The sequence below is a fragment of the Mirounga angustirostris genome, unplaced genomic scaffold (genome assembly GCF_029215605.1).
Source record: "Mirounga angustirostris isolate CCGP_5_RB_7025 unplaced genomic scaffold, mMirAng1.0.hap1 SCAF_6, whole genome shotgun sequence".
NCBI classification, from domain to species: domain Eukaryota; kingdom Metazoa; phylum Chordata; class Mammalia; order Carnivora; family Phocidae; genus Mirounga; species Mirounga angustirostris.
Genome location: NW_026991714.1, coordinates 45261115 through 45285238, shown reverse-complemented (window position 1 = coordinate 45285238; position 24124 = coordinate 45261115). Strand labels below are relative to the sequence as shown.

At 39.1% G+C, this 24124-nt stretch overlaps 1 protein-coding gene across 3 annotated transcripts in view; it reads right to left on the bottom strand.

Moving 5' to 3' along the window:
- Positions 1-21974, bottom strand: part of RNF2 (ring finger protein 2) — a 62350-nt gene extending 40376 nt beyond the window's left edge. Inside the window, exons 1-3 of one of the 3 annotated variants that reach the window (XM_045877333.3) lie at positions 21664-21974; positions 14615-14708; positions 8841-9023 (exon numbers count right to left, since the gene is read on the bottom strand). The gene's annotated coding sequence lies outside the window, so the exon portion shown is untranslated. The remainder of the gene's footprint in view (positions 1-8840; positions 9024-14614; positions 14709-21663) is intronic. The other 2 variants (XM_054508014.2, XM_045877331.3) reach the window with 2 other exon arrangements.
- Positions 21975-24124: the final 2150 nt, after the last annotated feature.

Sequence of the window (24124 nt, the reverse complement as noted above, 5' to 3'; positions counted from 1 at the left end):
TACTCTTTAAGGCCTTTTCAGTAACAAAAAATTGCCAGAAAGAGATCTGTCAGCTGTCTACTGCTAGTAAACTGTATGTGGCTGAATACTAAGTGTAGTTCCTAGAAGCTTAAAAGAAAAAGAGAAATACTGGATAGAGACATTTCTGGCCCAAACTTCATTAGAAACTTGTGGAATCTTTATAAAAGGACAAAACATAACATAAAGAAGCTCATCTTCAACTACAGCTTTGCAGAACATTCAAAGACATTCAAATGGATGTCTCTTAGATTATCCCTCCCTCCTCAAACACAATCTTTGAAGGGACTAAGATAATACAGGCCAGGTACACTGGAATCTGATCATTAAGGATAGAGGACGAGGGGCGCCTGGGTGGTTTAATCAGTCTGCCTTCAGCTCAGGTCATGATCTCGGGGTTCTGGGATGGAGCCCCACATCAGGCTCCCTGCTCAGCAGGAAGTCTGTCTCCCCTCTGTCTGCTCCTCCCCTGGCTCATGCTCTAATAAAGAAATAAAATCTTTAAAAAAGAACTACATGGTGGCCTTTATCCTTTGGTCAGAGTCCCAATACATCAAAGTCTCAAGTGAGACCCTAGCACATGCTGGGCCACAGTGAACTCATAACATAATTCTCAGTAAGAGCCTCACATGTACATTTTCTGTAGTATAGCTGAAATAATTCATATTAAATAGCAGATGTGCAAGCAAAAAGGCTGACCCTGTGTTGTAAAATTTTAAGAGTCAAACTGTACTCTTACCAAAGTATAGCTGCAACAAAGCTACAAGTGAGCTTCCAGACTGGACAAAACATTTTTCCCAAAGAGGGGGGCTTTAAATATAAGTTATTTTGAGCTAAAACTTCAAAGTTCTGTGCCAAAGAACATTCACCAGTTGCTTTAATCACAATCATAATCATAAAAATTGCCTGGTCTACTCAGAGTATTTTAAACAGAACTAAAGACTAATATGAGTAAGCTATAAATTATACCCCCCCAAAGGAGAAAGAGTTTAGGTAAATGGGGTGTTTAGAAACGTCCATTTACACTTTGAAAAATGATCGCTGTATGAGAGTTGTTTCCTAGAACTCTAACAAATTACCATACTCTCTTAATTCTGGAGGCCAGAAGTCCTAAATCAGTATCACTGGGCCAAAATTAAGGTGCTGACAGGGCTGAGCTTCTTCCAGAAGTTTTATTGGAAACTCTGTGTTGTTTCTTCCAGCTGGCATTCCTTCGCTTGTGGCCACATTGCCTCCTCTACACATGAGGACATTTAGAACCCACCCAGATAATCCAGGATAATCTCTTCATAACAAGACCTGTAACTTAATGACATTTGCAAAGACTTCCTCACACATACACCTCAGTCCCGAAGTAACATTGCAGATTCCAAGGATTAGAATGTGGACAGCCTACGATACTTGCCAAAAGTAGTTTAAGTGTATAACCAATTCCTTGCAGCCAACACTTATGTCTTTATCCTGTACATGATTTGTTTCCTTAATTTGTTTTTCAAATTGTGAAATATGTATCAGAAAATACAGTAATTTTAGATTATCCCATCTTCCCATGAAGCACTTTTCCTCATTTGAGATTTGCTTCCCTAAGCACTATGAAACAAAACTTCTCTTTATTTTAAACCAAGAAATTTATCTTTTTCTTCCATGGTTATTGTCCCTTCTGAACATAAAGTAAATACAGGTCACATCATATTAACTCTCTCAATCTTTAGGACTTCTTTTTCCCTCTTTATACTACATGTGAATGAGCAAATTATTTGTTCCTTAATTAAAACACTGCCTGCTTACAGGATACAGGTGTTCGGTTTTAGAAATATATTCAAGACTAGGCAAACCAGGGAGCAGTAATAAATTCTGACTAAGCAATCCAAATGCCATCATAACATTGCCTGCAGTAAGTATCACCTTATAAAAACCACTTGCAGCAGTTTAATCTGAAACTACAGCTGTAAGACACATTAATTTTTGTAAGCTTCTAAAGTAAAGACACAAAGACAGTATTCTTTATTGAAAAAGACACCACTGTCCTAAACATCTGGAATACTCATCTAAATTACTTTGGTAACCTAACAGCATCTTTATTTAAAAAGGTAATATAATCAATTCCTAATTGGATTATATCTTTAAATATTGTAGAGCACAGAGCAGGAACCTTTCAAAGATGATTTATCAAATTTTCATTACCCAGTCTTAAGATTTTGAGTACTGGTAACAATATTTTCTAGTCTTATATAACTGAGTTATTATTAGAGGGAAAATTGTTTTAAGATTTTTTAAAGAACCAATTAAAATGCACATCTAGATAATTAGTGATCTGTGCCCATCCCTATCTCATCTCCTCTAATACTCCTTTCATTTTCCCCGAACCTCCAGCCCCCCGACCCCTGCAACAGTTTCTTAATGACCCAATTCAGTCTTTCCCCAAGGCTTCAGAATGCACCTACCAAGGTCTAATATTAGTCAACACCAGTTGTATCAGCAGCAGCCTTGTTTTCCTTCTGTCCCTCTGCCTATCCATATTAGAAGCTAGCTAAGAGACCCATAAAGAAACACAGCTGAGTTCAACAGTTTAGGAAACATTTACTGAGAACTACCATGTAATAGGAAAAGAGACCCTCCAAGAGCTTATAAGCTAGTGTGTCCTGAACATGTTTTCAATACAATTTGGTAAATGCTACAAGAGTACCAAAAAACCAAACCAAAACAACAAACAACAACAGTCAAATGGAAAAGCAGAAAAGGTTTCCCAGAGAGAGATTCCTCCTTGAAAGAAGAGACTTTAAGGTCAAGTGAAGTTAACCAACTGAGGAAAGGAAAGCAGTCCAGAAGGATCATAATAAGCAAAGGCACAACTCAGTATGGTGTGTTGGGGCACTCTAACTAGATCACTATTAAATGAGTGAAAAGAGATAGCGAGTAGCATGGAGTCAGGCTGAAGAATTAAACTGTGGACCAGATCAGGGAAGCCTAAAAGCCATGCAAAGATCTCAGGAAAAATCAACAACTGAATGACAAGGTGAGACTTGCTGCTGAGAGAGATCAACTCTGGTAACAGTGGAGGATGGACTTGCAGGAAGCAAGAATACTAGTTAAAGGGCTTGTGCAATAATTCAGAAAGAAATTAATACAATGAGTCTGTTAATAGTAAGGATGAATTAGGGGCAGCAGAGCTACAAAATACTTAGGAGGCAAAATACATGGGGTGTAGGAAATGAAAAAGAAAGGAGAAGAAAGTCATAAACTCTCAAGCTTGTGGCTGTTAAGCTGTTGATGCTAAAAAAAAAAAAAAAAAAAAAAGTGAGAAACCAAAACAGGAAATGGTATTTTTGCCACTTCTATTCAACATATTATATTGGAAGTCTAGCCAGATCAATTAGGCATCCATACTGGAAAAGAAAAAGTATCTGTTTACATATGATACGATCTTATATATAGTGAACCCTAAAGACTCCATAAAAAAGTTAAAAACTAAACTGATAAAATGAATTCAGCAAAACTGCAATCAATATACAAAAATCAATTGCATTTCTATACATTAACAATAAATGCTCTGAAAAGGAAATCAAGAAAAAATTCCATTTGCAAAAGCATCAGAAAGAATACTACTAGGAATAAATTTAACCAAGGCACAGATTTGTACACTGAAAATTATAAAACACTGCTGAAAGACATTAAGTAAATGGAAAGATATCCCATGCTATGTTCGTGGATCAGAAGACTTAATATTGTTAAGATGACAATACTACCAATCTACAGATTCAATGCAATTCCTATCAAAATCCTGATGGTTTTTGCAGAAATCAAAAACCCCATCCTAACATTCATATAGAATCTCAAGGAGGGGCGCCTGGGTGGCTCAGTCAGTTAAGCATCAGCCTTCAGCTCGGGTCATGATCTCTGGGTCCTGGGATCCAGCAGGGAGTGTGCTTTTCTCTCTCACCCCCCGCCCCATCAATACGTAAAATCATTAAATAAATAAAAGAATCTCGAGGAACCCCAAACAACCAAAATAACCCTGAACACGAACAAGTTAGATGACTCAATACTTTCTGATTTCAAAACTTACTACACAAAGGTACAGTAATTAAACTAACTGGGTACTGGAACACAGACAGACATATAGACCAATCAAAGGAGTAGAATACAAAGCCCAGAAGTAAATCCTCACATACATGGGAAGTTATTTTGACACAAATGCCAAGACCATTCAACAGGGGAAGGTCAGTTTTTTCTACAAAAAGTACTGGGAAAACTGGATATCCCCACATGCAAAAGAACAAGGTTAGACAATAACCTACCATTTACAAAAATTAACTCAAAACAGATCAAAGATCTAAAGGTTAAGAACTAAAACTATAAAACTCTTAGAAGAAAACAAAGGAAACTCTTCAGGACACTGAATTTAACAATGGTTTTTTTGGATAGGACACCAACAGCACAGACGATAAAAGAAAGAATTGATGAACGGGACTTTATTAAAATTAAAACCTTTAAGGGGCACCTGGCTGGCTCAGTCAGTATAGCAGGCAACTCATGATCTCAGGTGGTGAGTTCAAGCCCCATGTTGGGCTAAAGCTTACTTTAAAAAAAAAAAAAAAAAAAAATCAAAACCTTTACTACATCAAAGGACACTATCAAGAATGAAAAGGAAACCCAAAAAATGGGAGAAAATATTTGCAAATCATGTATCTGATAATTAATATCCAGAATATATGAAGAATTACTACAACAACAAACAACTCAATTAAAACAAGGGGAAAAAGACTTGAATAGACACATTTCTCCAGAGAAGATATACAGATGGCCAACAAGTACATGAAGAAATGTTCAATATCACTAATCATTAGAAAGATGCAAATCAAAACCACAAGATATCACACTTTATACCCATTAGGATGGCTATATGACTATTATCAAAAAATAGAAAACTGAAAGTATTGGTGAAGATGTGGTAAAACTCAAACCCTAGAGCAATGCTACTGGAAATGTAAAATGATACAGCCATTTTTGAAAAAGTATGGCAAGTCCCTCAAAAAATGAAACACAGAATTACCAATATGATCCAGCAATTCCAATTCTAGGTATATACCTCAAAGAATTGAAAGCAAGGACTAAAACAGGTATTTGTATACCCATGTTCTTAACATTTATTCACAATAACCAAAAGGTGTAAACAATCCAAAATGTCCATCAACAGATAAATGGGTAAATAAAATGTAGTATGTATGTACAATGAAATACTATTCTGCCTCAAAATGGAATGAAATTCTGATGCATGAACCTTTAAAACACTACACTAAGTTAAAAAAAAAAAAAAAAAGCCAAACACAAAGAGACAAAGATTGTATGATTCTACTTAGATGAAATACCAGAATAGTCCAATTGATAAAAGGTAGAATAATGGTTACTAGGAGCTGGGGGGAGGGAGAAAGTAATGAAGAGCTCCTATTATTGAATACACAGTTTCAGTTTGGGATGAAGAAAAAGTTCTGGAGATGGACAGTGGTGATGGTAACACAACAATGTGAATGTACTTAATGCCACTGAAGTCTACAATTAAAAATGGCAAATTTTATATATTTTATCACATTAAAAAAAGTTTTAAAAATATTTTTAAACAGGAAATGGTATGCATTTTCTAGGAAGGGATGAAAAGTTGAATTCTGTTTTAGATTTGTTGCATATAAGCTATATGCAGGTCAATAAACACATCTGAAGCATGAAAGGTTCTGGTGGGAAATTTCAGCTTACAGTAGTCAAAACTGTAAGAAAAAAGAACATGCAGGGTTTTTTGTTTTTAAGATTTTATTTATTTGACAGAGAGAACACAAGCAGGGGGAGCAGGAGAGTGAGAAGCAGGCTCCCCGCTGAGCAGGGAGCTGAGCCCCATGTGGGGCTAGATCCTACGACCCAGGCAAGGATCACGACCTGAGCAGGAGGCAGATACTTAACCGACTAAGCCCCCCAGGCACCCGAAGAACATGCAGTTTAAAAAGAAAAAGTGGAATAAGGATCAAAGGAAACTCTGAGCTTGTTAACTGAACTCACAGGTATAGAAGAGTACTATTCAGGGCACCTGGGTGGCTCAGTTGTTAAGCGTCTGCCTCCAGCTCAGGTCATGATCCCAGGGTTCTAGGATTGAGCCCCGCATCAGGCTCCCTGCTGTGCGGGAAGCTTGCTTCTCCCTCTCCCACTCCCCCTGCTTGTGTTCCCTCTCTCGCTGTGTCTCTGTCAAATAAATAAATAAAATCTCTAAAAAAAAAAAAAAAAGAGTACTATTCAAAATTATCCCACCATATATCAATGTTATGAATTATCTGCATCTGGTTCAAAACACCTCATCGGCAGTACCTCAACCCTCCTATGCAAACTACTCTTGGAACACAAGACAAAAAGCAAAGTATGAAATCCTGCCATGGCTGAAATAAAGTACCTATTTCACAGAATCCTGTGAAGAATATATGATAGCTATTATTTTTGTTGTAATAAAAATGAGACAACACAGCCTATCCTATCCAACCTACATTTCTAACAACAAAGAAAAAAAAACTGCATATTGTTCCTGAGGGGACATTAATCATAACTTACTAATTTACTCTTTGGGATACACTATGGTAAGTATATATAGAAGCTAATTTACTCTTTGGGATACACTATGATATCAATTTAAGATAAACTAAGATATTTCATTTATAAATTTTTAGTGGCCTTCTCAATTAAGTCTCTAACTGTGGTACACTGTATGCCCCCCAAAGTGTCCACATCTTAATGCCCAAAATTTGTGACTATGTCACCTTACATGACAAAAAGGACTTTGCCAGTGTGATTAAATTAAGAATTCTGAGATGGGGAGATTATCCTAGATTATGTGAGTTTGGTCCAATATAATCAGAAGAGTCCTTATAAGAGAGAAGGCGATGTGATAGAGGTGACAGGGATAGTAGTCAAAGAGTGAAATCTAAGAAGCTATGCTTCTGATACGAAGATAAAGGAAGGACCCATGAGCCAAGAGGGTGTCAGCAGCCTCTAGAAGCTAGAAAAGATATGAATTCTCCCCTAGAGCTTCCAGAAGAAATGCAGGCCTGCCAACATCTTGATTTTAATCCCTTATGCCCCATTTTAGACTTCTGACTGTCAGAACTGTAAGCAACAGGAAACTAATACACCCTGAGAAAGCCAATGGCAGAGTGAGAGAAATTAAAAAAAATATGTTCATCAGTTTACTTGCCCAATGGAGTACTGGCTTTTGCCAAAAGAAAATTCAACACATCCACAGGAAAAACAGTCTTCCTCTAGAGGAAGTAGTTCTCAAATTTGGCTGCATATAGGTATCACCTGGAGATCTTTTCAACAATTCAGATAACAAGGTCCCATTTCAGACCAATTGAGTCATTATATCCGGGGCTCCTGACATCGTTAGAAAATCAGCCAGGTGGTTTTTATGTACAGTCAGGGTTGAAAACTTGCTGTTCGAGCTAAAGATTAGTTTTTAGCAATCTAAGGAAACCTATGGCATTTCCAAATACTACTAGAAGTTCCTGAAACTTTCCCCAATAAAGATGTGGTTCACCATTTATTCATTCATTGGTTTCATGTATGTTTTGCTAACTTTATCTTTGACAACAAGTTACCCTAGGTAAGAAGTTGCCTCAGCAAATTCCTAAAGGAAAAACTACTGGACCGAAAGGCAAATTTTTTTTATTCTGACAAATATTGCTAACTTACTATGCCAATTTACCCTTTTACCAATTAAGGATTAGCAACTTTTTTAAGCCTGCCCAATCTAGTAGGTAGTAAACAATACTTCACTGATGTTTTAATCTCAACGCTTCAATGATGAGTGATCGGGTATTTTTCACTGTTTTATTGGCCATTTTTTTTGCCTGTCAATTACTATATATCCATTTCTATTAGTTTTTTAAAAAGCTGGTTTGCGGGGCTCCTGGGTGGCTCAGTTGGTTAAGCGACTGCCTTCAGCTCAGGTCATGATCCCAAGGTCCTGGGATCGAGCCCCACATCGGGATCCCTGCTCCTTGAGGAGCCTGCTTCTCCCTCTCCCTCTGCCTGCCACTCCCCCTGCTTGTGCTCTGTCAAATAAATAAATAAAATCTTTAAAAAAAAAAAAAAAAAAAAAAAAAAGCTGGTTTGCGGGGCGCCTGGGTAGCTCAGTTAAGCATCTGCCTTCGGCTCAGGTCATGCATGCTCCTGGGGTCCCGGGATGAAGCCCCACTCAATGGGAAGCCTGCTTCTCCCTCTCCATCTGCTCCCCACCCCTGCTTGTGCTAATAAGCTGATTTTCAAAAAATTTTTCTGTTAAAGAAATTGACCTTTTATCTGTCCATGAGTGTTAAATATTTTTCCCAGTTTGTTTTTCTGTTCTTTGGCTTTGACTTCTTAAGGTCATAGATTCTATTTTTTATTTATTTTTTTAACATATTTATCTTTCCCTATATGGCTTCTTTGAAAGCTAATCCACACTCTAAATCTACACTCTAAAATTATAAAAACGTCCACCATCCACCTAAAGTTTTCTCTAATATTTTCAGAGTTTCATTTTTTACATTTAAGAACTCAGAATCTGTGCCCCTTTCCCTGCCACCACGTAACTAACTGGCAACATCATTTATTGTTTAGTTTATCTCTTCTCCACTGATGGAAGTTACCATGCTATCACTTTAACTCATTACAAAGATAAGGAGAAAAAAAATTTATACATGTGAATATATACATATACCCTAATATATGTGTGTATATGAAAATTTTTAAATACAAGCTTAACATACTAACTTCTTACACTGTCAACAATGTGCTGCCGAACTTACAAATTCCTTAATGAGGTTATGGAATATGAAAGTAAGCATCAGGCACACGTCTCCTCCTTTTCCTTTGCAAAAGCAATACAACTGTCACCAACCAGGCTGACTCCTCTTGAAAGCTGTGAAGAATAGTTTCCCCTAGCAGTTTTTCCAATGTTTGTAGGCAGCTTTGCAAAATATCTGTTGCCACTAGGTGGAGACAATTTAATAAAAGGAATATTAGTTACTGGAATACGAGTAGCTATAAATTCTCTACAAATATTCTCAAATGGTAAAGAAGTTCTGCCTCTAAATTCTTGAGTAAACCAGAGCTAGTTACTTTTGCTGAGGATCCGGTTTCCTTACTTGTAAATTTAAGAATTTAAATAAAGTATCATCAAGAGCCCTCTTAACTAGATCAAAAAACTTGCTTAAAAATGTCCCTAACAGTACAGTGCTTAGTCTGCCTTCAGCTCAGGTCATGATACCAGGGTCCCGGGATCAAGCCCTGCATCGGGCTCCTTGTTCACAGGAAGTCTGCTTCTCCCTTTCCCACCCCCACTAAAGCTTTAAAAAAAAAAAAAAAAAAAAAAAAAAAAACCAGTACAGTGCTTAGAGTCCTGTCTTTTTTTTTTTTTTTAAGATTTAATTTATTTATTTGACAGAGAGATAGAGAGCACAAGTAGGCAGAGTGGCAGACAGAGGGAGAGGGAGAAGCAGGCTCCCCGCTGAGCAGGGAGCCCGATGTGGGGCTCAATCCCAGGATCCTGGGATCATGACCTGAGCCAAAAAGCAGCCGCTTAACCGACTGAGCCACCGAGGCGCCCATTAGAGTCCTGTCTTCTTAAGCTAAAAAGGTATCCTACCTTCAGCAACTTCTTTCAACTTGAATACTTCAAACAATCATAACCAATTTCCTCCAATCTTTTCAAAGCAGGTCAAAAGAGACATACTGTTCACACATCTAGGATTCCAAGTTAAAGCCAAGGTTATCTGCACTTTTTTCCCTTGTCTTAAAGAAAATAGCTGATATCATACTTCTCCACATTCATCTGGCTTGTCTGTACACAGTGAACTAGCTTTTTCCTTTTAACTAGTGTCGTTGGTACTAGAGGCTATACATCTGGGGGATTTTGTTTTTTTTTTTTTCTCTTGTGCTATTTTTTATTTCTTGCCTCATTTGGTCAGAACCTTCCATTTTTGTTGATTTCCTGAATTCTTAACTGTCCCTCTGTCAAGACATTCACTGGTACTTTACCTTCTGGTTCTCATCTGCCAGTCTAGATTTTGTAACTCTTCTAAGGATGTCTCAACCTCTGCTTGCCTAAGGGTTTTCCAGTCTACTGCTTCATCCAATTACTGAATCTAGTGACCTACTGCCAAACCACTGACTCACTAGTAATTTAGATCTCAGACTCTGGCATAATCTAGGTTCTCAGCCCTGAACACACATCAACTCTATACCACAAACTAACCGCATTCTTAGAAAGGGACTACTTTTAATTCTCCCAGTACCCTAAGACCAAGAGACACAAAGGACATTGATAACTTCCTGAGCAGAGGGGGGAAAAAAAAAAAATCTTGAGTTCTAAAGTAGAACAAGGGAGGCTACCAACTTCATTTCACATCTCTCCCCAGATTAGAGGAAACTAAACAATGGAGCATATTAATGTGGCAGCAGTTAGCAGCTTACTATTGGGCTGTAGACTATTGCTGTGTCATCAGCACACATGATTGGCCCCCCAAAACATCTGCAGATTTAATGGCACAGACAGATCAGTACCTCTATTTTTGAGAGGGAGATGTCAAACACAACTAAGGCATAAAGCAAAGCTTAAAAATTTACTTGTTTATCATTAATGACAAAGCTAGAAAGTCTAATAACTTGAGTTTTAGTCCAAAGCCCCATATGCCAGAACAAAAGCTAACTTTTGAAAAGTGGTATAGCAAGGTTGTTATCCTTTCCTGGGAAGAGAAATGTCCATAAAGTGCAGACTCCTGCCAGAAGCAGAAGTGCTGATGAACACATACATTAGCTTTAGCGAATAACTGCATAGGAAAGCACAGCAACGCTCCTTTGTGTCACTGAAAATAACAGCAACAGGGTCTACACTTCTGGCAAAGGCCTATCTGTTGAAAAATTAAATTTGTGGGAAGGCAGCGACAAAAGAATATTGACTAAGGAAGATAAGACAGACAGCTAAAGGCTGATGCCACCACATTCTCTTATAACAGCAGCTGGAATAAGAGAATACCACTTTCAGAAAGAAAGCAGCAAGGCAATTCATTTCCAGAAATACAAAAATATTTGCATTCTTTTACTCAGTAATCCCAGTCCTAGGAAGTAATGTTATTAAAAACAGATAACAGAGGATTTACCACTTTCTCTGAAATTTTGCTTAATTGTAACAACCCTATGAATAGGTACTATTTTCCTCATCTAAGAAATAAGGAAATTGAGCCAAAGTGTAAATAAATAAATGAGCAACTTGCTTAAAAGTCTCACAGTAATAAGCATCAAAGGCAAGAATCAAATGTAGGTCTGTTTGGGGTGTCTGCCTTCGGCTCAGGTCATGATCCCAGGGTCCTGGGATCGAGCTCCCCATCAGACTCCCTGCTCAGCGGGAAGCCTGCTTCTCCCTCTATCACTCCCCCTGCTTGTGTTCCCTCTCTCGGTGTGTCTGTCAGATAAATAAATAAAACCTTAAAAAAAAAAAAAAAAGTAGGTCTGTTTGAGTAAGAAGGCCATGCCCTTAACCACCATACCAAAGACTACTGGTACTACTACTACAATAATAACATCACCATCCGCAAGGAGACATTTGCAACATCAACATCAGGAAATTTCCTCAATCATTAACTATAATAGTTATTAATACGATATGCAATGACTAGTAATACTTGCAAGGTAAAATGACAGAAGCCACGGATTTGCATCTGCGCTACAATTACAGCTATGTAAAAGTTACGTTCTAGAAGGTAACACAGAGCTGTTAGGAGTTTGTAGAGGGAGTTTCCATTTTAAGCACAAACTTTTAACAGTTTTTTTTTTTTTAAGGTCTTATTTACTTGACAGAGAGAGACACAGCGAGAGAGGGGACACAAGCAGGGGGAGTGGGAGAGGGAGAAGCAGGCTTCCAGTGGAGCAGGGAGCCCGGGATCCATGACCCGAGCCGAAGGCAGACGCTTACCGACTGAGCCACCTAGGCGCCCCAACTTTTAACAGTTTTAAGACAACAAAAAATAAGAATAGAGAAATAAAAAATGTGTCTCTGGTATCCCTTTGTCACACAGGGTAGATTTTCTCTTGCAGGAAAAGAAAAACTATTATGCTCCTATACATATTCAATAGTAGCAGCCAGGCTGGGATTCAGGAGACCTCGATTCTCATTTTGGGTTATGGAAACAATTCCAAAAAATAAACGGATTTAATCTTTCTTCTGTCTGGACTTTATCTCTTGGTTTCTGCAACTTGCATCAAAAAAAAGTTTTAAACTGAAAAAAGCAGTTCCTGGGGTTTCAAAGGCCAGGATCTTAGAAGCATGAAAAAGAAATCAGAAACTCTGAGGATAGAAAGAAGTTTTACAGCTCTGATAAATCTAAAGATTAGCATAATCTTTATGTTCATGAAAGCAGCAAAAATTTGGCACAGCTCATAAATACTGGAAATCAACATGGTTTTGAGTTAGTCAATATACAGATTTAACCTCTTTATAAAATAAACACGTTTTGGGTGATGTACAAATGTATATATTTTATGTCCATTAAGGCAGAGTTCCTTATTAGCAATGAAAATATAGATATTTAAAGTGTATATATATCGAAATGTTTTTTAAAAGCTACTTACTAGCTATTAGACTTCGGTAATCTTAATGTGAGTTCAAATAATGTTAAAAAGAGAAAATCATATAATACTATAATAAAAACTTGGGGTACCTGGCTGTTTCAGTCAGTGAAGCATGCAACTTACTGGTTTCAGGGTTGTGAGTTCAAGCCCCACACTGTGTGGGGAGATTACTTAAAAATAAAATCTTTAAAAAAAAAAAAGAAAAAGAAAAAAGACTTAAGTAGCTAAAGTAGTGAAATCATTCTCTCCTAAGCAAAACTGATTCTATATTATTAAACAATGAACAAAAAAGAAAACTGACATTAATTCAATACAAGATACTGTTTGCAGGCACTTTTTGTACAGCTTTCCCTCTACCTCTACTTTTTAACAAAATCCTGTAAGTACATGGTTCTTAACTTTTGAATCCACATCCCCACTGAGAATCTGAAAAAAGTTAGGAACTCTCATGGGGGGGGGATGCAGGGGGGAATACTATACAAAAGAACACAGGCCCTAAATCTCAGAATAATGGTGCCTTAAGAGAGCCCAGAACTGAAGGCCAAGAACGCTTGCTCTAAAAAAGAATTCCAACTCGGGGCACCTGGGTGGCTCAGTCGTTAAGCGTCTGCCTTCGGCTCAGGTCATGATCCCAGGGTCTTGGGATCGAGCCCCGCATCGGGCTCCCTGCTCCACGGGAAGCCTGCTTCTTCCTCTCCCACTCCCCCTGCTTGTGTTCCCTCTCTCGCTGTCTCTCTCTGTCAAATAAATAAATAAAATCTTAAAAAAAAAAAAGAATTCCAACTAATAAGCAGAAAAACCAGAGACTATCTTCTCTAAATCCTTCTCCGTTTTCATCAGCTATACTGCAACAAGCTACTGCCATGGATTACAGATTGATTCTTGCAAATTTATGGAGACAAAAGGTATTGCCTGTTAATTACTTCCATCTGGCTGTCACAATGAATTTTGGACCTCCCTACCACCAAGCTAAAAGGAACCCCAGGATCCAACCACTGTTACATCCATTTGAAGTATTTTGCCATTGTCAAAAATGTTACCAGACTGGTTATGACATAGTGTCTGTGATATCAAAAGAATTAAAATACACACATAAATTCAGATCTATAATATACAGTTAAAACTATGTTTTAAACAAAAGAAAAAATTCATTTCCAAAAGGAAATACATCGAAATATAAGAGGAATTAAAACTGAGTACTGAAAACATTTTTTCTTTCTACTTCTTAAATTTCCCCAAAAATACACTTAAAAAATTAAAGTGACAACTGAAATTATATTTAATAAAAAGACAATTTAGTAATTTATCGAGTTTCCCATCAGCTCCTAAGCTATTTTTGAAAGGACCAAGAAATATATTGAACATGCGGATTAAAACTAAAAACAATCTGGGCGCCTGGGTGGCTCAGATGGTTAAGCGTCTGCCTTCGGCTCAGGTCATGATCCCAGGGTCCTGGGATCGAGTCCCACATCGGGCTCCCTGCTCCTTGGGAGCCTGCTTCTCCCTCTGCTTCTCTGTCTCTCATGAATAAATAAATAAAATCTTTAAAAAAAAAACAAACTAAAAACAATCCATTTAAGAAATGAATAACATGAAGCACCTGGGGGGCTTAGTCATCTGACTAGATTTTGGCTCAGGTCAAGATCTCAGATTCGTGAGACTGAGCAGCACATAAGCTCGGTGCTTAGCCCAGTCTGCTTGAGATTCTCTCACCCTCTGCCCCTCCCTGCAGGCTCACAAGCACGTGCACTCTCTCATTCAAATAAGTAAATAAATAAAATCTTAAAAAAAAAGGAAAAACAGCTTAGTTACTGTGTGACACTTTTTTCCTCTCTAGCACACCAATATTGTCTTGATTTTCCTAATTATTGCAACAGATTATCCAAAAGTTTTCAGGATAAATTAAATTGGCATTGATAATCATGTTATCTATATTATACATTTGTAATATTACCTGTTCAAAAGTTATGGAGACTTCTGAGAAAAAAAGTATTTCAGGAGGCTACACTGGTAAATTATCACTGGTTAACCCAAACTGGAAACGAGACCTACATTTAAATACAAACATAATCAATTATAATAACATTAAGGACAGAGAAATTGAGTCTTAACACTTCAGATAATACTCAACTATCAATATTCAAGAGTCTTTAACATATTTCATTGCTTTATAGCCACATGAGGAAACATTCCTGGAGGACAGCACCTCATAAAAATAAAAAAGCTAGGAAAAAAGCATCTTTCCACTAATTCAACAAGGCAGTTTCTTCACAAATAGGCCAATTAAAATTTTTAAGATCAAGGATAAGAGGGTAAGTTCATGAAAAGTAAATAACAGATACAATTTTTAATTTTGCTAAGTGTATTGTGAAAAGCAGATAATTTCTGTAATTGATATCATAAAATAACGAATAAGTAAAACAAAACCACAATAGTTAGTTTCCAGTCAAAATAGTAATACCATCTGTTTCCCCTGCTCCCCCAGGCCCTTGTCATATAAACAATCTACAGAGTGGTAGTTTTGCTCCTAATGTGTAAGTAAAGTTTGGAATATTATTGTCTAATGATATGAGCGAGATATTTGACCCTGGTGTAAAGAAATTAATGAGACATGTCAACCTTAAAATACATTATTTAAGGGAGAGAGAATACTATAATATAAACCAGACTTGGGAAAAGGGTTATAGGACATCCACAACTCCTCCCACACTCCATTCCACCCTAACAACTTTGAAATATGAAAACTCCCTTGAAAGTAGTCACAGAACTATAACCAGGATCCATGCCAGAGATTAATCCATCTGTCTCTCTTTCTTCACCTACACCCCATATATTTACAATGTGCTTTGCTGTTTACAAAACCTTTTACCTACACTACCTCTTATGTCTTTACAAATAACCTGTGAGATCAGCGAGGGTGGTTTGTTTTTTTTTTTTTAATAGAAAACAGGCCAGTAATCTTGCTTGTAGTGAAACCAGACCTAGAAACCAAGACTCCTGACTTCAATTCTGAAGCTCTTTCCACTATACACAACACACCCTTTCTGTAATATAATAAAGTCTTCTATAAAACATTTGGCTGGATTCCATGACAGCAGTCCCAGACTGAATTGGACTCTATATAGCAAATAGTGTAAATAGTGAGGGTTTAATGCAATTACTGGCATGGAGGCATACATCTTTTAAAAAGTGAAGAATCAGTTGGTTTTAAGTTGGTTTAAGTTAATGGTGTGTGCATAATAGTGGAAACAAACACTATTCTAAAAAGAAGTCAAAATGAAATTTTACAGATTTGCACATTTTACAATAGCTAATAGAGGTAGTGGTAAGTAACACATGAAATAGGAAAAAAAGGGAGACAAAAAATGGATAATTAAAAAGAACAATGTAAAAAGAAACTGCATGATATTTTTTATTTTTAGGAAATAAAATGAGGAGCTTCTGTCTTTTCTTTCTGCCAGAAGTAACTAAGACTTTAGAACATTAGGCTATAAAATAATGAGAGGTGTAAAAGAGGATTTTATCTAGCCATTAAATGAATCCCTGCCAAAATTGCTGGCTCTGGAATAAAAAATCCCAAGTCGTATTTCTAGATCAGCTGCTGGTACTATACAGTTTAAGTTAACCAATTATTTTAATCCTTCAGTTATGACATCTGTAAAATCAAACAACACTCAAACTATTTTCTAATGACCTTGGAAGGAAGAAACAATGTCTGCAAAAGTAATGATGAATGTTTTAATTCCCATCAACTACTGCAAAAATAAGTATTTCTCGAACATCTTTTATGTTCACAGTACTAGGCTAGGCTAAAAGTGAAAAGTGATGGCCTTTACAATCTAAATCAATAAGGCACACAAATGCTTAACTAATGATTATGATTACATAACAAAATTGAAGCATCTCAGATAAAGAGCTTTCATAGGAGTTGAGCTGAACACAGCAGAGAATGAAGTTGGATTTGATCAAGATAGAAAATAAAAATAGTAGTCATTAAGTTTAGCAAGGCAGAGAAGAGGCAAGTAGGTTGTAATGTCCTTTGGGTTCTCAAAGCACATCACTCATCTGTTATTGCATTTAACACACTGTAAGATGGTTTATTTGTCATCCCCACTTAGGTTGTAAATTCCTCAAGGACAGAAACCTTGTTCAATTCATTTTCTATCCCTAATCCCTCGCATAGGGTCTGGCACACAGAAGATAATCAACACTTGTTTTTTAACAGGCAAGGTAAGGACAAGATTCCCTATTTAAATTATTATACTTTAACCTACACCATTTTGTGCAGATCACTGACTCATTGTCTCTCAACTCCAAAACCACCATTCTAGATTCTGCTCTTTGGTGCTGGGGCTCAGACTGCACAACTGTATTTCACTGACTCTTCTGCCACTCTCCCTGTTAGGCTTTGACAGTAGAGGTAGTAAAAGGAAAACTGGAAAGCAGAAAGAGGGGTGAAAGGACTTCCTTCCAGTTCCTGGCAGCAGCAATTGCAGCCCCTCACCCCAGCAGCAACAACAGGTTTCAGTCTCTAGCTTCTCTGGGTACTTTTGGGTACTTCCAGAACCTGATCAGCAGCTGAACGATGACCTCCTCAAAGGTTCAGGACCAGGCCAATGGAATCTGTTTTCTGAGCTCTTAGGTCGATTACACTGTAATGTTGTCTTTTTGCTCTTACAACCATTTAACCAACTCCCTATATTAAATCTCCTCTGTTGAAATTCTTATTCAAGTTACTATTTTCTCTACTAGAACTAATACACTGTCAAACAACTCTCCTTTGAGAGATCGTGCTGCTTCACTGAAGAGGAAAGTAAAGAAAATTTGGAACTACTCCTAAAGATAAAATCTATTTTAAAAAGGATAACTCAAAACCCTTTAAATTTGTCTGCTGAGGGGTGCCTGGCTGACTCAGTTGGTGAAGCATGCAACTCTTGATCTCGGGATGATGAGTTCAAGCCCAATGATGGGTACAGAGATTACTTAAAAATAAAATCTTAAAAAAATTTGTTGAGTTGGGGGCGCCTGGGTGGCTCAGTCGTTAAGCGTCTGCCTTTGGCCCAGGTCATAATCCCAGGGTCCTGGGATTGAGCCCCGCATCGGGCTCCCTGCTCAGCTGGAAGCCTGCTTCTCCCTCTCCCACTCCCCCTGCTTGTGTTCCCTCTCTCGCTGTGTCTTTCTCTGTCAAATAAATAAATAAAATCTTTAAAAAAAAAAAAAAAATTGTTGAGTTGTACCATAAAAATAATTTAACTCTTGTGTTTTAAACTACCCAACTTAGAAAAAAAGAGAGGAAATGAAAAATATTTAAATAGCACAAGGTATTCCAAGCACACACAACCACCTCCTTTTACTAGAGCACATATCCTAGAGAAAATGTGATATGGTAAAGCTCATCTGCTGCTCTTCAAAGGTCTCAGCTCCCACAAGCCTCTCCTCATGTACACATGACCAGCTGAATGTGATGCTTATATTTAAATACATTTTTGGCAGGGCACCTGGCTGGCTCAGTTGGTGGATCATGCGACTCTTGATCTCGGGGACATCAGTTCGAGCCCCACAATGGGCAGAGAGTTTACTTTAAAAAGTAAATAAATATTTTTTAAAATAATATATATATATATTTTTTTGCTGTTGTTCAACATGACCCCTAAATGCAACAGAAAGCTGTTTCTTTTGTTGAACACTAACCTGTTCCAACACTAAAGCTAAAATGAACTTACTGGCATATTGTTCTCTCTTCCTATAGGATTTTTCAAGCATCATTTTTTTTCTACCACGTGTGACTTTCATTTTATGCATCATCTTTAGAATCTAACCTCTTCATAAAATACAACTCCACTCTACAGCATAGAAACAAAAAGAAATTCCCCTTGCAGGAGTCTATAATCAACGCATCTGTTGAAAATAAATGACCAAAATGCTTCGATAGTTTTCACATGGTCTGTTACTTAATAAAATATCCTCATTAGACAATTTAATCTGAGGTTAGCTACAAAAATAATTTTTCATTACTTAGCAAACTTATTTTTCAAAATTATGACAAAATGGAAGATAGGGAGAAGCAGCAAACATATTGTTAATCCATTTCTAAATGAAATGGGAGAAAGCAAATTGAAGCAATAGGAATCTTTCTTGGAATTTTTAGAAATGTATATAGCTGAGCTTCCAACATGACTTATCACTAGGCCCAGACATACCAGTCCACTTCAACTGCCTATAACATCTATAAGGCAAAAGTGAAAAGAATTTTAAACTTGAAAATCCATGGCCAGTTCCACTGGAGTTCCTCCTAGAAGCATAAAACTGGATAGTGGGCCACCTACTCCCCTTACCATCGACATCTATAAAGTCAGGGACTCATTACCCAGCTCCTGCTCTAGTTGTAGACATACTAACACCACCTTCTACTTAGTACCAAGAGTCCTATTACCACAGTCAGTATGTCCATGTAAAATCAACCAAACTGTATTCCTTACAAGAAACACCCAAGGACCCATCTGACACATTAGGTGGAAACCTAGGGATGAGGGGGGATAAACAGGATATCTTGACCTACAGAGAGGAAATGGACAGGGCAAATGTTATTGTACCTTTGTACCCCCAAATTATATGGGGATCTACTCAGTTAAATGCAAATAAACATTCAATAAGTTACTATAATAACGAAGATTTCAGAGAAATGGAAAAAAATGAGGAAATTAATTAACGTGTCTAATGACAAGGTCTTCACACCATGTGCAATAAACACTAATCAAGTGTAGATCTGTATGTGGGCAGAATGTGCATAATCCCACAGTATTTTTCCTTTTAAAAATGACAAACTGTGATGCATTGTTTAATTTCTCCAGATTTAATGAGTTGCTACAAAATTATGAGGTGCTTTAAGTCATACTAAAAATGTGTCCATAACTTTAATAAAGTACATTTTAATGTTAACTCATTTCTCTTGCTGGAAGGAATTATGCTTCTTTGCTAATGTATAGAAATGAAATTGTCACTAAAACATCTGGTTATATATTATTCATTAGACATAAATCACCTTTACTCCAAAGACCACATAATGAAAACACAAATCATGAATAAATCAGAGAAAGACCTGACACTACACACTTAAGGTCAATAATACAAAAATGAAATTCCTAAGATATTTGCTGACCTGCTCTATACAGTATTCCTATCCACATAAACCTAGGAACTAGCTGTCTGAGTGCTCAATACAGGCAGAGAAAAACTCAAAATTCTTAGAATGTCTCAGTATTTTGAATGTCTGCATTGTCTACATATTAGTGGCTCTAATTTGAAATTTTTCTGTGTAGTACATTTGAGGACCACCAGCATATTTTTAAAATACTCAGACTAGCCTACTCAGGCAGTTTCCTCCATAAATTCTCCATTTCACTCACACCTACTATAATTAACCTCAAAGGTGGATTCCACAAGGGTACCTGAAGGAAATAACTCAAAACCTCCGGAAAAGTAAGGGGCCATATTTGCTGTGCTATCTCTAGAAAGTGGAGTCTTATATAACTACCCATTATTTTACTTTAAACACGTTAAATGTACAATCAAGATTTTAAAAGGTACCTGTTGATTGTGACAAGTAGAAATTTCAGTGGAAAAAGGGAATCACCAAAAGTCTTATTGCTGCCATTTAAATTCTTTGTAAATCAAAAGGTCAAATATTCACTATAAAAAGCCTGATCTGACACCAATCTAAGTTATTAAAAATTCAACAACTATACCCCAATGCAAGTAGGAAAAAGTAGATTATCTACCAATTACACTAAGTATTCCAGCTTATCGTCTTGGAACTCACCAAAAGTAGATCATGTAATGCAAATCACTCAGACATGAGTTTTAAACATAATTCTCATCAAAGCCACGTCTCAATTTTTTTTAATTTTTAAAAGTAAAGCGTATTACCAAAACACTGAATGCAAGCCTGTTCTTTTCAGAGCAAACAAATTTCTTCACACACCTCAAGGAAACCTAACATTTTCAAACCACTTTACTTACCCCTTAAAGACACACAATCTCTCAAACTTTCTGACAGCCATGCAGTATATACCCAAAAAGGCTTGAAGACGGTAAGACCATAATGGTCTTAGCGGGCAGATAATCGGAACGAACCTCGAAGTTTCAAAGACCAATTTTTACTAACAGTATCTCTGGGAGCAAGGAGACTACTTCTACAGGAGGGAAAGTATCTTGACAGCCTGGGCTAGGGCTCCCTGGCGACACCCAATACCAAAGATCTCAGCGTCAACGACTGGGTTCAAAACGCGAAGCTTCCATCAGAAACAAACCAAGACAACCCCTCCCCCCACGACTCCTTCGGGGCAGCCTCGCGGTTTTAGAAAGCAGCAACAGATACTCGCCGGCAGGCAGGCGGCACTCCAGGAACGTTTTAACCAGGAGGGTCTCCCGGCAGCCCACCAGGAACCCCGACGCCGAGCAGCGCCTCGCGAACCCAGACTCCAGCACCGCGGGGGTGAAAAGGGGCATTCTGCACAAAGCGCCCCCACCCCACCCCCACGGTGCAGACACATACCCCTGGGCAGCGAGGGGGAAGCCCGGAGGAAAAACCCCGCATTCCACGCCGCCGGCCTCGGAGAGGGGCCGCAGAGAGGCTGGAGCCCCCGCCCCGGGAGGCGAGGGGCCGCACGGCGGCCCCGGCCTCCGCGCTGAGGAACGGACAGCGAGGGGTTCCCAACGAAGGAAGGAATTCAATCCCTGACCTTCTCCCACTGGGTCCTCCGCAAGCCGGACCCACCACCTCCGCCGAGACCCTCGAAGAAATGGGAACAATGAGAAGCTGCCTCCCCCGCCATCCCCGCCCCGAGAGCGGCCGGGGGCGGCGGCGCCATCTCCCCTCACACCCCCGCGGGCAACACACCCCCGGCCCCCAGGCCGCCGTCAGCCGCCCGCAGCCCGGCCGAACCGACGCACGTCCCGGCCCGCAGTGCCCGCGCCCTTCGCCTCCCCGCCCGCCCCACTCACCGGCTCCTGCCCCAGCCCGGGACTCCGCTGGCCGCGGCCAGACCGAGACTCAGGTACAAGCCGCCGCGGCTGCCGGCGCCGCCGCACAATATGGCGAGCCTCGGCTTCCGCAATGGAGCTCGGGAAATACAACAGGGGCCGCTCAATATTCATGAGAGACCGAGGGGAAGCCGGCGCGGCCGGCGCGGCAGGGAGGGCGGGAAGGAACGAGCGAGCGAGGGGGCGGAGGCGCGGGACGGGGACGTGCACGTCGCGGGGAGGCCCGCGGCGCGAGGGGAGGGGGCGCCGCCCCGTGCTGGCGGGGAGGGCGCGAGCCGCCCCTCCCCGGGCCGGCCGGCCCCGCCCCCCGGCGCCCTCGGCGGGGTCGACGCAGCCCCCGGGCAACGCCCGGATGTCGACGGCGCCGCCTCGTTCTCGTCGTTCAGGCTGCTGGGGCTCTTCTGCCCCTGCCGCGGCCCACCCGTTACACCTCCTTGGCCGGCTGTCGGGGTTTGGCCTCAAGAGTTCTGCCCTCTGCGACTGCCTCCTCCTCTTACACCCGTCCCACCTGGTAGACATCGTCAGTAGGCATTCAGCTCTAGAACTTCACCTGAGCTTCGGCCCTCTGCCTCCCCGTTCAACAAACACGTACCATCCTGGCAGAGTGAACCTACAAGATCTTTCTTGTAGGGAAAATGACCTTCCATTCTAGAAGTATATTGTTGGACGTCTGTAAGTGTTCCGATTGTTTTCATCAGCTCTTACTGTTAGACCTTGCCGTTTTATTCCTACCTTCTTGGCCCCTTCCAGTATTATCTTCTGAACTTGAGAATATAAGAAGTAATAGATTAAATAGATGTAATCATTACCTAAAACACAACCAATTGGTCTACCAAAAAATTATGTAAAATGCGTATAAATTAAGCGATAAACTGAAGAAGTAACAAGCGAAAGAGTTCCCTGACCTCAAGGTACACTATTGGTGAGAAGTCCTTTCCTCTTGAAAAGATAACCAACAAAATCAGACAGTAAATATGAAGGCATTTGTGACCTAAAGAAACGGACCGCCCTATAAAACTAGGTTTGTAGCCTCCAGGTTGTCTCTAACCATTTGACTTAAGTAAATTGCATAACCTCTCTGGACTTAATTTTCCTCATTTGCAAAATGAGAGGATTGTGTTGGATGATTCTTAGGTCTTTTCCAGCTTTTGAACTTTCTAAAACTCTCCAAGCAATGCCAAATAAATGGTACGAATTTACATAGCATTTTGGAAAAGAAAAGGATCGATTCCAGCTGGTGTGTTGAAAGAAGATGTCCTAAGGAGCTAGGATTTGAGTAGTGCTGTGGCAGATAGTTTTTGGATGGGTAGAAAGAAAGAGGACAGGTGTTAATATATTAAAGACAACACGTTATGTATCCTACCTAACAATCCATTAAAGTAAGCGAGCAAAGCATTATTCTTTTTCAGTGACTTGAAAACTTTCACCTACTATCTATAGCTTTAAATAAAAAATGACAATTCTTGGGAGCCTGGCTGGCTCAGTGGGTAGAGCATGCAACTCTTGAACTGGGGGTGGTAAGTTCCAGCCCCATGTTGGGCTTGGAGCCTCCTACTTAAGAAAGAAAGAGAGAGAGAGAAAGGAAGGAAAAGAAATGACAATTCTCAGACTCTACAAGCCCTTCAAGGGTAAGCTCTTTCTCCAGTATGAAAAAAAAAAAGTCAAAATACAGATGGTCCCCAACTTACAATTCCATGTATGAGTTTTCATCTTAACAGTGGTTGAAAGTGATACTATTCAGTAGAAACCGTACTTCACATTTTGAATTTTGATCTTTTCCTGGGCTAGCTGTGTGTGGTAGGATACTCTTGTGATGCTGGGCAGCAGCAGTGAGCCACAACTTCAGTCATCCATTCGATCGGGAGGGTAAACAACTGATAAACTTACGAACACTTTGTACCTACCTATATACAACCATTCTATTTTTCATTTTCAGTACAACATTCAATTATATGAGCTATTCAACACTTTATTATAAAATAGGCTTTGTGTGAGATGGTTTTGCCCAGCTGTAGCTAATGTAAGTGTTCTGAGCACATTTAAGATAGGCTATGATGTTCAGTAGGTTAGGTATATTAAATGGATTTTGACTTACAATATTTTCAGCCTCCACCAGCTTATCAGGACGTAGCCTTTTCCGTGAGTCCAGGAAGAACTATAATCAAGGCATGCTTCTTATAAAGGTCCTTATAAAGGTCCACTTTCTAGAGATAGTGCAGTTGCAGAACCATCCCTTCTTTATTCATGACGACTGCATGTGTAGTTCAGTTAAGGGTGTTGATAATTCAGAACCTTTTGCTCCAGTAATGCCTGTGAAGATAATGTGTGGTTAGAGTAAGAAATTCAATTGATGTTGCAAAAAGTGATCATTTGTAGAAGGCACAGGAACTTTATGGATAAAAGTTAAATATAGTACTTAAAA